Raw genomic sequence first — 11,506 nt, 5'->3', positions numbered from 1 at the left:
AACTAGAAGAAGAACAAGACGAACATTCATGACCTTGGACTAGCACGATTGCCTTCCTTTTTTCATTCAATTCATTTAAACAAAATAAACACCAAGAAACCGAGTAAGAGTTGCTGGAAATCTCCAAGAATTACATAAAGTTTAGTTGCAAGAGAAGGACACCTGTGGGAGTAGAATTTTTTTTTGCTGATTTTTTTTTTGGCAGCTCATCTCAAAAGGGTATTGACATGAATGAAGAATGTTAAGAATGATTTCATTTATTTCTTGAAATCAAATATTTTTACTATGGGAATAAAGAATTTTTGGTTTGAATTGCAGGAAATGAAGTTATTGGGGCAAAGATACCTTGGAAGGAAGAGGTGTGTGATTGCCATTTTCAAGGAGGGAAAATAATAAATTAAACATTACGAACTTTTTCAAAAAAAAAAAATACTTATAAAAATCTGCAATGGTAGAATACAAAAAAAAAATATTTTGTAGAGATTTATAAATAATTATTTTAAGTGGTTAATAACTATTCCTAAAATGTAATAATAGTTAGTCTTAAAATCTATGAAAAAATAGGAACATTTCCCTGATGAATTATCTTTGGACAACTCACGGTTACAGACCGCAAATTCTTGGAAAAAAATGATGTTGACCCAAAATTCTCGGAAAAAATCTAAAGAAGTACTAAATGGTAGATATAAAATTCAAAAAAAAAATCTTCAACAAGTAAAAAATAAGTAAGTTCAGCCGGGCCGAACTTTGAATACCCTCCACCATTTAGAACAAATTTGGAAATTTTCAAAAGTTCCTTAAAAATTCTGTTAAAATTTTATCAATTCCGAATATAGCCATTACATTGGGGTCTATACGAAGACGTGGACCTGCATAGGCATCTTTTGTCATAGGCCATTACAATATTCAAATACGAAATTTGAAAAAATCCGGGAGGTATCGATATATGGGGTCTATATCAAGACGTGGACCTGCATAGACAATTTTCTGTCACATGCTGCAGTAGGCATTACGAACTTCCACTACGAAATATGAAAAAATCCAGTGATTAGTGTACCTAAAATCGTCAAAATACCGAATATAGGGAGGTACCGATATATGGAGTCTATACGAGAACGTGGGCCTGCATAGACTATTTTCAGTCATAGGTTGTAGTACTATAGTTAGAAATTCCAATACGAAATTTGAAACAATTCCAGTGAATAATGTACCTAAAATCGTCAAAATGTCGAATATCTGGCGGACCGTTGTATGGGGTCTATACGAGAACTCGGACCAGCATATTTTCTTCCATAGGCTGTAGTATCAATTAACAACTTCAAATACGAAATTTGAATCGATTCCTGTGAATAATGTCGCTAAAATCATTAAAATACCGAATATCGGCTATACCGTTGTATGAGGGCAATACGATATCACGGACCTATATGGAAAATTCTCTTCCAGGGGGTAAAATGATTAGAAACAACTTTTTGTGTGGATTTCCAGACAATTTCATTAAAAATACAATCATCAAAATACCGAATGTTTGGGGTAACGCTATATGGGGGCTATATGATATCGTGGACCAAGTTAACCCATTTTTGAACTTGACCTGCCTGCAGATAAAAAAAACAGATCTGTACACTAAACGGTCAGATAGACAGATATATATACTTTGTTGGGTCTAAAATTATTATTTCGATGAGTTACAAACGGAATGACGAAATTAATATACCCTCCATCCTGTGTATGGTGGAGGGTATAAAAATCCACCTTTAAATCGTAATAGTAAATATATAAATCTGTTAAAATAGGCCACAACAGTTGCATAAAAGTACTGGGGAGAATATTCTATCTAAATTTACTGTAAAAGACCTCACAGTTCACAAAATATTGAGAAAATTCCACAGGTAGAAATCCTGTAAAAGGGCTTCTCCAAAAGCCTCAAAGTCCTGGAAATTTACCTTCAATAAATATTAAATATCGTGGATGCAACTGTTTTCGATTCTTCAAACAACCACATCCAAAGTCCTTTCCAACAATTTCCTTGTATATGTAGAAGAAAATTACTTTTTGAACAATTTAAAATTGTCCTTCAAAAATAGTCCTTCTTAAATCCACAGGCACAAACCTATATATTAACTATGGTTGGTCCCAAGTCCCAAAAAATACTTTTAACGAATTCACGATGGCAGCTAAAATACTTTGTACAGGACAAACGGAGTGTAGTGGAGACAAGGAGAGATTTGCACAGGGTCGGAAATAGAATCAATAGGTTTAGATTTGTCCGAATTGGTCACCTTTGGCACGAATTATGGCCTTCAAACGGCCAATGAACCAGTCACACGCTGCCAGAATGTTGCTCTGTTGCTCTGCCGTATTTTGGCTCATTCTAGGCGAAGCGCTTGCTTGACGTGATCGACACTTTGGTATTTTTTAGTGCCAACCTTGCTTTCCAAAATACTCCAGACACAATAGTCCAACGGATTGGTACCCGAAGATTTTGGTGGCCATTGTGTGTTTGGGTGGCGCGTCCTAAGTGCGATGGTGCTGAGTCCTGTTGGAATGCCCAAGATCTGCGGCCAAAGTGTTCGCGTGCCCAAGGCTTTAATACACCCTCCTGAATATTTTCGCGATAATATTCGACATTTATTCTGATGCCACGGTCGATTAATACGAGCGGAGAGCGACCATCGGCTGATAAGGCGGTCAACACCATCACCATGGCCTGCGCTTGAGTTCAGGTGGCCAACCGAAGATGCACATTTTCAATTGACCTCTTTGGCAAGTAGACACGATCGTTTTGTTTGTTTACAAACTGCTGGACATCGAACGTTTTTTCATCGGTGACGGAAAAAACCAAATTCGACTTTTTACCATTTTTCAGCCAAGCGGAGTAACTCTTTAGCTCATTTGACTTTATTATCTTTCTGTTGCGGTGTAAGTTCTTGCACTTTTTGGAATTTCAATGGCTTTCCCCCGAGCTCATTTTTCAATATCTGCCGAATGGAATATTGCGATATGTTCAGCACACGAGCCATTTTTTCGGCCACTGCGACGCGGGTTTCAATCAAGTCGCTTCTTTACTTTTCGAACCATTTCTGCTGCTGTTGCTGTTTTCTTTCGTCCACTTCCTTGATGTCGGGCTACGCTACCAGTATCACGATGATACGAGACACAAAAGATTTATTCACATTTAAATGCTCACTGGAGTGCTCTAACGATAGCCACTTGTGCTTTTCCAGCCAAATACAAAGAAATCACACTATCACGCTTTAATTCCATCACGAATAACTTTTTTTTCTGAAAAATTCTCACCAAAATTCTTTTGTACGCTTGTAAACAATATAATGAGCTGTCTCCGGAATAATTTTAATAGCTGTCGGACGAGTGGCTTAGAAATGACAACAGTCTGAAGTTGGTTGCAGTTTTTTCATCTCACCCTGCATTCTTAAAAATTACTTGAATGTGGGCCTAAATATTCTTCGTAAACTAAGTTTAAAAATCCATGACGAAGGTAATTCAGAAGTATATTTAAAAGTAGAAGTAGTGTGCACGAAAAGGTCCTTACAATCTATTATTATAAAATACTCAAAGGTCCTTCGAGAAATATGGCTGAAAATAAAACAATTGTGGACTTAAAGGCTCTTCAAAATCTATGCTTATTAAATTTCCGACCATAATCTCAAAATGGGTTGAAAAATATTATTGGAGATAATTTTGGGAGATCTTTAGGTCTAATCCTACAAAATATATATTTTTAAAAAATCTGAGTTTGTACATCCTTAAGTTGTTCCAAAATAAAAAATATATTATTTTGCAAAAGTGTCAAAAAGTCCTTTAATATTAAACAATGATACCCAAATCCTTCACCGGTTATAATTTTGTTATTTTTTTTTTTTTTTTTTTTTGAAAATTTATTTGAAACAAGTTGTCTTCCTCAAGAAACGATTGCGGTTTTGAAGTCGGTAAGTAAAATATTATATTGTCTGCACTATGGACTTCAGCTTTTTCTACACTCAAACTTAAATTGCCGTTTCAATAATTTTAAATTGTCTTGAAAAAACATATCGCCATAAAATACATGATTGCAAAATTGTGCAATAAATTTATCACCAAACAACAGAGCAGAGCAGCGTTTTTTACGACTTATATTTTTTATTGCCATGTCTCAAGTAGGGAGCGGCCGTATCACAAATTATCATCTTAATCACGGAACAAAGTCAGCGCAAAAATACTCATTAAAACTTTTATGAAATGCAAGTTCAGTTAATGGCCAAATTACGAGTTATTATCGAAAGTAAAAAAAAAAGAAATAAATGTTCTGCAGCTTCCGTTGCGTGAATTTTGAAACCTTTGGGGAAAAATTAAATGTTGCTGGCATTGCTTCTGCCAACCTCCTCGAAGACAAAAGTCAAGAGTATCGACAAAAGTATTTTAAATGGAATGCAAACTGCCCCAGAACAAAGGAGGAGGATGCAAATAAAAAGAAGTGAAATTTTGCAGGAAAGTTAAGTTGGCAAAATAGTGGTGATACTTAAGTTTTCGTTGCAGAAAATCATAAACTTCCAATTATTGCAAAGTTTTTGAGAGAAATATTAAAATTTTGATTAGCAATTTCAAAGGGTTAGAAAAAATGTGTATGGCCATAAAAGAGGACTGCATGAAACAGAAATTTAAAATGGCTATAGGAACTACAACACAGAGCGACAAAAAATTGTTTTAATTACTAATTACAGGAAAAATCCAGCAGATTATGAAAGTAGAGCTGAAATTGAAGACACCTTTATCAGCATTTTTAAGGTTTACATCGCAAAGTAACCAGAAAAAGAGAGGGTAAGTTGCCCCACTACCAAATTTTCGAAAATTTTCGAATTGAGGTTCCTTGAAATCTGTTGATTTAAGGTATATAGAGTATTTGGCAATATTGCAGATAAAATCACAAAGATTATTTCGGTCAAAAATTTTAATCCTCAAGTGAATCCCTAAAGGGGTTTTTTTGGTCCTTTTTTCAAAATATGGTTAAAAACTCTCTTAAAATAGAACCGTAGCAAGTTAAAATATTCTACAAAATTATTGGTCATTTAAATCTACTATAAGTCCTAGAAATCTTCGAAGGGCTAAATCGTACCCAATTGCCACAAATTCATAAATATTAAATAACACATTTTAGGGTTAAAACCATACTTTTTTGCGAATTTGTGCAATTTCGTGCTTATTTCGGTTTCTTTCTCTTTTTTTCAAAATATTGTACCCTATGTTGGGGACGTATCAGAAGAAATGGTTCGCTACCCAAAATACTTATAACAGGTCTCTTGTTGACTGAAATATTGAGATGTGCTAAGTCCGAATGGAATCGGATGTTAATTTCGCGTTTTATGAGCTTTGTAGATATAGAAAATGTTGATCATTGGTGGGGGAGGTACCAGAAGGTGTGGACCGATATATCCCATCTTCACAGCAGATCTTGTGTTCGTAGAAATATTGGGATGTATAAAATTTAAAGGAAACAGAATGCTTATTTCGGATTTTATTTTAGTTTTTGTTATTCAAAACTTTGACGCCTTGTGGGAGAGGGGTACCAGAAGGAGTCGGCCGATATACAGGATGAGATGGAAAAACTGCAACCAACTTCAGACTGCTGTCATTTCTAAGCCACTCGCCCGACAGCTGTTAAAATTATTCCAGTGACAGCTCATTATATTGTTTAAAAGCATACAAAAGCATTTTGGTGAGAATTTTCCAGAAAGAAAGTTATTCGTGATGGAATTCAAGCGTGTGTAGTGTGATTTCTGTACATTTGGAAAACCACAAGTGACTATCGCAGCATTTAAATGTGAATAAATCTTTTGTCTGTCTGGTACTATCGCTCTTTACCATGATACTGGTAGCGTAGCCCGACGTCAAGGAAGTGGACGGAAGAAAACAGCAAAATCAGCAGATATGGTTCGAAAAGTAAAGAAGCGACGTGATCGAAAACCGCGTCGCAGTGGCTAAAAAATGGCTCGTGAGTTGAGCATATCGCAATATTCCATTCGGCAAATATTGAAAAACGAGCTCGAGGTACCATTGAAATTCCAAAAAGTGGAAGAACTTACACCACAACAGTAGGAAAATAGACTCAAAAGAGCTAAAGAGTTGCTTCGCTTGGTCGAAAGTGGTGAACTGCTGAATTTGGTTTTCTCCGTCGCCGATGAGAAAACATTCGTTGTTCCGCAGTTTGTAAACAAACAAAGTGATTGTCTTTAATTGCCAAAGAGGTCAGCTGAAAATGTGCACCTTCGGTTGGCCACCAGAACTCAAGTGCCGGCCATGGTGATGGTGTGGGCCCCCATAACAGCCGGCAGTCGCTCTCCGCTCGTATTAATCGATCGTGGCATCAGAATAAATGCCGAATATTATCGCGAAAATATTCTGGAGGGTGTATTAAAGCCTTTGGCACGCAAAGATTTTGGCCGCAGACCTTGGACATTCGAACAGGACTCAGCACCATCGCACTTAGCACGCTCCACCCAAGAATGGTTACAAAATGAGTTTCTTCGCTTCATTTCCAGCGCACAATGACCACCAAAATCTCCGGACACCAATCCGTTGGACTATTGTGTCTGGAGTATTTTGGAAGCCAAGGTTGGCACTAAAAAATACCAAAGTGTCGATCATCTCAAGCAAGCGCTTCGCCGGGAATGGGCCAAAATTCCGCAGAGCAACATTCGGGCAACGTGTGACGGTTTCATTGGCCATTTGAAGGCCATCATTCGTGCGAAAGGTGACCAATTCGAACAAAGCTAAACTTATTCTAGCTTTTTATTTATTTATTTTTTTTTATTTTATTTTCCCATTTCTTTCAAACTCAGCATATCCCAATATTTTTATGAATACAAGATCTGATGTTAGTATGGGATATATTGACCCACTGCTTCTGGTACCTTACCCAAAAAAGGGGTCAATTTTTTGAAAAACCAAAATGCGAAAAAACTACAAAAAAAAACTTATGATTTTCTTCAAATGTTACGCATACCAATAATTCTTCCAGCTCAAACTCTGGTTAGAAGTTGAGAGACATCGGTGCACTCCTTCGTATACCTCGACAGCAACAGGTCAAAAATTTAAATAAATGTAAAACTCATAAAACCGGAAATAAGCATCACAGTCGGCACATTCCAATAGTTATATCAACACAAGATCTAGTATAAATATTGAATATATCGGACCACTCCTTCTGTTACCTTTCCCACAACAGGGTCAACATTTTGTTTATTTATAACCCTTATAACTTGTACAAGTACTACAACAAGTAAGCGATTCCCAATGTTTGACTAAACTCGAGATATAATGTGAATATCGACCTTCTTCGTTTGATACCTCCCCCGCAAGGAGTCAAAATTTAAAAAAAAATGAAGTTTCGAACAGTGTTGGCTTGTTTGTTCGTGATACCGTAGTATTTTGTTGTTGCAAAATGGTCAGACTTTATCCCTTTATTGTTGTTTTTATAAAAACAACGTTTGTTTATTAGTGGAGAACGATGGTAATGTTTACCAGGGGGTAAGGCAGGGAATACCTAGGTTTCGGAAAGAGCCACTAATCCTCATCAGTTCCCTTGTTTTTTTGTCTGGGATATTCTCCCCAGAATTTATTTTAAAAATAACTTCTATGACAAAAAACATTTTTTTTACCCAAGTAGCGAGATCGTAATCTCAATAAAATTAAAAATAATTTTTTGATGTTCCTTCTTACTTCGACAGTAGTTCTTGCATGAATATGGAACACATCGACCCATTCTTTTGGGAACAAAAGGTTTAAATTGTCAAATTTCTATAAGGAAATGGAATATGTCGGTCCGCACCTTCTAATACTCCCCCCATAAAATATAATAAATGTTGATGGCCAATTAACCCCACAAAACTTGAAATAGGTAATTATTATTACCTATAGTAGGTCATATTCGAAATAGAAAATATTGGCCCACTCCTTCGGTAGCATCCCAATAAACGGCAAACATTTTGAGTTCGGAAGTAAAATTATATTTTATTATGAGACATAAGATCAGGGTATATATCTGTCGATAAGCCGACTGATTGTTAAATGGAATTTTTTAACATTTGTTAGTTTCTTCCAAATAGTAGAGGGAACATAGCAGATTTTCTATTTTCTTAATCTAATAGATTTTCCCTGCTGTTATTGAAAAAAAAAATAATAATAATTTTGTTGCACAGTGTAATAAAGGTTTCATTATTGAGTTTTTATACCCTACACCACAAGGTGGTCAGGGTATTTAGTCTTTGTGCATTTGTTTGTAACAGGCAAAAGGAAACGAGATAGACCCATAGTTCCTTTTGATGATCTGCATAGAATCACATTCTGAGTCGGTTTATGCATGTCCGTCCGTCTGTCCATGTATTTTTGTAAACAAAGTACAGTTCGCATTTATTGCCTTATCTAGATGAAATTTTGCACAATTTTTTTTTTTTTTGGCCCAAGGACGAACCCTATTGAAATTGGAGATAATCGGTCAAAATTTAGATAAAGCTCCTATATATATATATATTCCTCCGATTTGCTTTTTATTGCGCACCAAAGGTGTAATATCAGTTCGAATAGTATGGAATTTTGCACGTGCGATCAGATTGGACCTGAAAATAAGTATGCCAAATATGATCGAAATCGGTTCAGATATAGCTATAGCCCCATATATATTATTCATCCGATTTGTTATTTTTGTCCTCCGCAGCCGTAATATGCACTCTGTAACAACAATATTTTGGGAAATATATCAACTAAAGCTCAGAAATACATTTGCTAAATTTTACCGAGATCGGTTCAGATTTGGATATAGCTCCCATATACTTTTACTTACTACTTACTTTTATTGTGCACCAAACATCTAATATTTGCCCAAATTGGATGAAAATTGGCACTTACAACCGAATTGAGTCTAGAAGCCAGTATGCCAAATTTGGTGAAGATCGGTTCAGATATAGCTATAGCTCCCATATATACTGTTCATCCGATTTGTCATATTTGTTACCCACAGCCGTAATATGGACTCCGTAACAACGATATTCAGGGAAATATATCAAATACAGCTCAGAAATATCTTTGCCAAATTTTATTGAGATCGTTTTCGATTTGAATATAGCTTCCATATATATTTTTATCCGATTTCAAATTAATTGTGCACCAAATGGGCAATACAAGTCCAAATTTAAAAGATACAAATGCTTCGGCATATTTAGTCCTTTGAACTTTAAATTATAATTATACTCATAGCGTGTATGATTGTATTCTTCCATAAAAACTTTTAATTGTTATGCAGATCTCTACTAAATTGGCAAAGTGGTGTAGGGTATCATAAAGTCGGCCCCGCCCGAATTTCTTTACTATTTTTTGTTTTTTTTTTTTTTTTTTTTGTTTTGCAGTTAAGTAAATTTTTCCTATTTTTTCGATGTAACTTGCGTTTTAGATAACCTCCCACAGGCATGTGCAAAGATTTGCATCTAAAAATAGAAATAATTTAAAAATACAAAACTTTTCATCTTCTAAACTTTTAGGGTTAAGACAAAAGAGGTATTCCATATTTTTCGCCCATTGGCACTTGGATGTGTTTTATTTTTTATTTTCCCATTTCTTAGCAATTTACTTGTTGACTTGGTGCTCCTGTTTTTCTACTATTTATAGAAAAACATGGTTGAAGTTATAAATCCTTTTTGCCTTGAACGTCCTTTGCAAACAAAAATAACAAAAAAAATATAGATCAACACCAGCAGCCAACAGTTGTTGGCAGTGAATAAATACCAGCCAAAAGCAGTTTTTTCCCATTTGTATGTATATGTTTATGTGTGTGTAGGAGTGCGTGTGTGTTTTATCTCAAGAGTTTTCAGCATGTTGCACAAGTAATAATAACTTGGTCCTTGGCTCGTATTGTGTGCAACGCTCAGTTACAACTGACAAAATTTTGCCTGCCAGCCAGCCAGCCCTGCAGAAGGGTAAGTTTCATTTTAATCAATACTTGTGTAAACGTCTATAGGTGAAAGTTCACAATCGGGAGTGTGTGTGTGTTCGTGTAATACGAAAATGTATGCGGGTGTGTGTGCTACTACCGCTTTTAATTACTTTATATTTGCGTTATTTAAATTTTATGCCATGGCAATATCAACCACCAAAAACATTCGCTATCTTTATTTTTTATCATAAATTTTCCCTTTTTATTTACCCTGCTTTTTGTGTGTGTGATCATAAAATTTTCCATGACCAGGCAAAGTGAAATAGTTTTTTTTAGCGACATATTGTTTGGCCACAAACTGAGGCGCATTTACTAAGTCTATCAAAGCCGGTAAATTTCCCTGGAACACGCAAAACACAAATTTATGGCCATAAAATAGAGTAATCAGCAATAAAATTGGCATCGAGGTGAATTGAATGGACAGTGGTAAAACTAATGTATATCTGTTTTGGATTATGTTGGCTTGGGGCTAGGTTGGACGCAGTTTGAATCGTCTTCGTTTTTTTTGGGAGGCCTTCTTTCTCCTCTTGTCTAAAGTTGTATATATACATTTGGATAAGAGAAAGAAGCAGGTCTCCGAAAAACTCGCTCAAATTTGTACAGAGAGTGAAACTCACTCGAATTTGAGCAAGTGCGCTCCTGCGAAAAAATATCGAGCAAACTCAATTTTCGTCGTTTGAATATGAGTTGGAATATTTGCCTTGTTTTTGATTGGGAGCAAGAAGGAGTGAACCAATTTCTAGGATCTGAAGCGTACAACGCTAGATCGTCTCCAAATGTTCTGAAACGAATTTGGTCCAAAAAGACATAGGGTTTAAAACCGTTATTTCGATGAGGCACATTTTGGCCGTATCAAATGATATACTTGCGTACCCATTCTAGCAATATTGCTGATGATATAAAAAGCAGCTACGTTTGGCCGGGTCGAACTTTTAATACCATCCAACATTTGGAAGTATCTTTAAAAAATTCGAAAGAATTTCATAAAAAATACCGTTTAAATTAAACCCGTTATGTGAGGGCTATGAAGACCTGAACATTTTTTTTTTTTTTTTTTGTTATAGCCTGGTGTTCCAATTTCGAACTTAAATACGAAATTTTAAACAATTCCGATCAGTAATGTCGCTAATATCATCAAAATACCGAATTAAAGGATATTTACGTCGTTTGAGTTAGCATATTTTCCTTGTTTTTGATTGGGAGCAAAATTTCTTCAAAATCGAGCAGATTCCAATCTCCTTCTTCTACACAGTACCCAGCAACATAAAACCCCTTTTAATGTTACACACACACAAATCAGAAAATAAAATATTTTTCCACTCATTTTCACTTTTAGAGCAATATATTGCTCTATTTATAGCGATTCTGCTCCCCACTTCCATTTTTCAAAGAGAAATGACTTGGCATTGCTCCCACGCAAAACAAGAGAGTAAAGACAAGACTCCGTTAAAAACTGCCACTCTTCGATCAATCCTGCTCGCGAGCAAGATTCACTCCCGAGTGAAAGTGAGAAAATCTGTGCTC

This window comes from Musca domestica, unplaced genomic scaffold (genome assembly GCF_030504385.1).
Source record: "Musca domestica strain aabys unplaced genomic scaffold, Musca_domestica.polishedcontigs.V.1.1 45, whole genome shotgun sequence".
NCBI lineage: Eukaryota > Metazoa > Arthropoda > Insecta > Diptera > Muscidae > Musca > Musca domestica.
This window is presented reverse-complemented; position numbering follows the sequence as displayed.